General features: G+C 37.0%; 1 long non-coding RNA gene across 1 annotated transcript; it reads left to right on the forward strand.

Annotated features, from left to right (window-relative positions):
• The first annotated feature begins 1,312 nt into the window (after positions 1-1,312).
• On the forward strand, positions 1,313-3,677 carry LOC146706315 (uncharacterized). The gene is made up of 3 exons (XR_014921491.1): positions 1,313-2,535; positions 2,704-2,767; positions 3,166-3,677. It is a non-coding gene; the product is annotated as an uncharacterized LOC146706315 (long non-coding RNA).
• Positions 3,678-4,950: the final 1,273 nt, after the last annotated feature.

Below are 4,950 nucleotides of genomic sequence, written 5' to 3' on the forward strand. Positions count from 1 at the left end.
GAGGCAGAGCATCATTCAACCTCAATTCAAATATTATTCCTTAAAACTTGCATAGATCACCAATTATGAATGACGATTGATTAAATATTAACTGGTGTATGGATTGCAACAATAACAGCGAGTGTGTAGATTATATTACCTTTCCTCAGTTTATCACATTAAATCTCAGCTTACTAGTGACCCAGCATTTTTCTAAGTACAGAAGTGCTAAACAACATCATTTTTTCAAGTAATATAAAAATCATCTTTATATATTACCTTTTTAAACATCCCATTTTTCTTTCTAATGTCATTAAAACAATTTTGCACATTTGAATAACAGTAGTCAGACCTCCAGATCTTTTAAGCTTTCAGTTTTTTTCTCAGTGTCACACATGGATTAGTTTTCGTCTCTTTCAATAAGAAAGTCAAATCTTCAAACCCTAAAGAAATCTTTGTTTCTTTCAATCATTCCAATATTTTTCATCTTCTGTTATATAATTGCAGTTAACCAGGGCTTAGCTACTCTGATCTACAGCAATTTTGGGGGTGTGGATACCCATTTTCTTTTTTTCATAGGTGCGGAGCCTTTTTCTACAAAATTACGAATAAACTGCATTTTTTAAAATTACCTTTAACATAAATGTAGACTGACAAGTAACTCAACCGATCACACAGTGATCAGTAGAGAAGAAAGAAAATAACCCATTTCAAAATTTCTAGTTCAGATCAAACTTATTGTTCTGATTAAGGAAACAGTAAATCTGGCCACATTATTGTCCCGATCCTCCAATTTTCCCTTTCCAATGTGACTAAATAAAATTAATTTTTTTTTTAAATAAAAGCAGTTGCACACCCAGATATTTCTTACAGTAAAAATCCTCCAACAACCTTTCAAAAGAAATTTTTTTGTCTTTCCTCAATTTTGAGACCAACTGAACCCACAAACCTGAAGCTGCAGACCCCAAACTAACCAAATTTAATGTTTCCTTAATCAGCACAGTAATTTTTAAGTCTTTATGTGTTATGTTTACTCACAGTTTTGATGCTTGCTTCTTCGACTTGACCCACGATTAGCTCTGCACCATCGCTCTGCTGTTTTCTCTCTCCTCATGCTTCTCCTTCGTGCGTCCTGTCCTCAAATATAATCCAACCTGCCTCCTTGTTTCCTCCTTGACTTGTATTCGCAAAATTTCCAGTTAAATTAAGAGTAATCCAGAAAAGTTTTCCTGCTTCAAAAGCTCTTCCAGTTGCCTGTCTTCTTGTCCTCCTTCAAATGTGCAGTTTATATATTTGTATTTATTTGACTTCATATTGCCATGACAACATAACACAGAGCATCATGGTAGATTAAAGCAGGTGGTTCTGTCCGCTACAGAAATGCTGATAAACTCAATTTATTTGAGTTGTCTTAACTTAGAAAAACTAAGTAAGATGGAAGTTTTTCTTCTCAGTGTGGAAGGATGAAAGATGTGTTTTGAAAATGCCACGTCACTACCGTCCTCCTCCCTAGCACGGATCAGTCCGCATGTTCATGGTGCCAGCATTTTTTATGGAATATGTTGAGCAAACCTAGAAAAGCGTCAGCTCAAGGGATTATTGTTGTCATTGCTGTGGATCTTTACCTGATACACTGACTTGGTGAGTAAATGTTTACTCTTATTCAAACTGATTTTGTGGCTTCTCTTAGTTTAGCACCAGGTTTATAATCGTGCTAGCTAGTTAGTGTTAGCCTAGCGTTGCTGCTGCGGCTGGGCTCATGTTACTTAAAAATTAACACCACAGCCTTAAAAACCTTATATAAAAATATGTCTGTGAAATTTTCTGTTGATTGTTTGAAATAAAAAAGTGAGATAAGAGCCCAGACAAAATTCTTCGGGGGGGGTGAAAACAATAAGCCAAGAGTTAGCTGTGCTTGCGGACTCTTATCAAGCCTTGACCTCCCGGTCAGCTGGGTAACAGAGCTCTCCGAAAACGTGGAAGCACTTTTGCAAATATGTGATATTTTGATAAATTAAGTAGATATTTGAGCATTACACAGCTACATTCTCCACTGAAAATATCTTAAAAGGTTATTTTGTGACCCAGAAAGGGTAATCTAGGGGAAAGGAGGATCGCATATGTCGGCCATGGTTGTCGGAGCCTGTGCGTACTTGTAAGCTCGCCAATGGCGGAGGAGCGCGGCTTATTGCTTTTTCTGGGTCACAAAATCAACTTTTAAGATATTTTCAGGCGAGAATGTAGCTGTCGAAAGTTCAAATATCTGCTCGATTTATCAAGACATCACATATTTGCAAAAATGCCCCGACGTTTTCTGAGATGTCCATTTTTTTCATGCTTTGTGGCACCTTGAACATCTGTGGCATCTATTAATGTCAAATCTAGCCTTTATTTAACAACATAAGCAAACTCTATGTTACAATGATTGCACAGCCATTAAGGATCAAATCGGTTTCTGAAAAATGTTCTGTTTTTTCTCCCTCTGCTTGCTTCTTACTGTCTTTGAGGCTCGGGACCAGCACTCCTGCTGTTGGACAGAAAGACATCAACTCAGTGGTAAGTATTTTGGTTTTCCAATATATTAGCAACTGTCAGTGACATTTATATTAATCAGGCTGAACTTTAATCATACTTTAGATCAGCCTGTTTTACTTATTGTTTTATTTGTTTTTTGGTTTGGGGAAGTTGTTTCTTTACTGATCTTTTCCTGTCTTCTGTTATTAGACTTGAGATATGACTGCACTAGGCTGTTGCTGGTGACTCCAGTTAATTCTACAAGACATGCTGTGTAAGTAAACAAACAACAACAGTTTGGTCTGCATTTCTTGAAAGATCACATCCCCCAAACTTAGTTTAGAGGGTCTACACTGAATATAGTGAAGTCTGCAAGTTTTCTAACAGCAAAATTTGTTTTGTGCCCAAATCATTTTGCACATCATTAGAATGAAAGTTATTGGCCATGTTTGCATAGCCCTTTTTAAAATGATGCTTTCATGACATTATTGTGTGTCGGGTGGGGGTCAGGGCTATCCAGACTGACAATTGGGACATTGAATGTCACCTCTCCGGTGGGGAAGGAGCCTGAGATTGTCCAAATTGGAGTCTGTTTTATACCAAATGCAGAAAAAAATGTTTTAAGAAAGCAATTAAGTTCATGTTCCAAAAAATATGATTGTTTGCTTGCAGGACACCAGGAGAGATGAGTCCTCCGTCACAGATGGTGTGGTCAGTGAAGATGGTCGCCTGCAGGTTCAAGCTCACTGCATCTCCAACCCACATCCACTGCCACTGTACTTAAGGGAAGTTAAAGACTTTCTTCTGCACCTACATTTGGATCACCTCGATCCATGATAGTCATTCAGGCAGTAATGCCTGGACTGGAAACAAGCCATCCTTAAAACATTACAACATTCCAGCTCATGTGTTGGAATGCAAAACAAATGTGTTGTTTAAATTAGAGACTGCACTTGTGACAGAACAACACATATTTTATTTTGATTATATAAGTAATGTAAGTACAAAACAAAGTTGTGGTAGGCCTAAACTTATTTTCAGAATAATTACATCTGCGACTTTGTTTCATTGTAAGATTATAACAGTGATGGCAATATAATTGTTTGTTGTTCAGCAGAACAGTGTCCAGTATGTTGGCTGTTATACTTTGTTGTGTTTGAAAATAAAAGTTGGTCTGATTTTAACATCCTTACAAAAAGTGTTGTTAATTATTTTTAATCATATTCAGGTTACCACAAATTGTTTTTTCATTTAGTTGAACTTGAAATGTTTGTCAGTAAGTAAACAATTAGCACTGTACAGTCAGAAATATCAAGTTATTCTTAATACTGCAGACTTGCACTGTATAAGTTGTCCTAACAGGCATCTTAAGTAAGCTTTACTTAGTTTTTTTTGAGGCAATGAGTTTCCTTAATTTTTTTGAGTTCTGGGAACTAACAAGGCTTTACAGTGTACTCAAAATGAGTAAGTTGCCCTAACTTGGTCAACTTACGTAAACTTGATCCAATTTTCTTGAGTTCTGGGAACAAATGAGCTTGTACAGAGTACTCAAAATAAATAAGTTGTCCTAATTTAGTCATTTTTAGCTAAGCTTTACTCAATTTTTTTGAGGCAACGAGTTTCCTCAATTATTTTGAGTTCTAACTAATTAGATTTTACAGTGTGTAAGAGCAGGAATTTAACTACAAACCCTCATAGTTCCCGTCAGTATCATTCATTCTGCTCTGCCTCAATGGTCACAGTGGCTAGTTTAAGTACGTTTGCCCCATAGAAATCCACTGATGTTCAGTGAGTCCCTTTGATACATGTTTAGACCTTCATAATTTTCAGGGTGCATGAGTGTTACATCTCCATCTCATCCTAAACATTTTACCAACATGTAAAAGGCATACGTCCACAAGATTTTGATTTTTTTAATTGAAACTTGTTTTATTCTGAATAAATGTGTGAGATGGCCCTCGGGCCTCTAAATCCACGTCCAGGTTTGGGTGACTACTTGGATTAGGGGAGTATTATTTAGAGCAATGTTTGTCACTTTGGTTAATTGCTAAACTCAGGCCGTTTTTGTTCAGTCTTTTTCTAACTGAGCTTTCACATTTAACATGCTAACTGAAGCCTGTAGAGTCTGAGCTGTAGCTCTTTTATTTTCTGTATTGTACAGTCTGACTTAGGGGTGGATTTGCTGGGATTGGTGACTGCGTTGCATGTTTTGAATAATCTTCTTCAGAGTAGACTTTTGGTGTAAGCTGATAGTGAATGAAGAAAACTATAAAAAGATGCTGTGGTTTTAATTTTCTAAGAGAGGTAATGCACATAATGCAGAGACGAGCGCACGGGGGATATCCAAATTCTAGGAAGGCAGCCTGCTGCTGTACACAGGCGGATTCTTCTCAGTCAGAGTTCTTAACAACTTGACTGTTTTCTCCAACCACACAAAGAGTGCTGTTTCCATTCTGG

Source organism: Copadichromis virginalis, linkage group LG7, assembly GCF_057382275.1.
Source record: "Copadichromis virginalis isolate Kocher_CV1m ecotype Utaka linkage group LG7, C_Virginalis_male_GT1.1, whole genome shotgun sequence".
Taxonomy (NCBI): Eukaryota; Metazoa; Chordata; class Actinopteri; order Cichliformes; family Cichlidae; genus Copadichromis; species Copadichromis virginalis.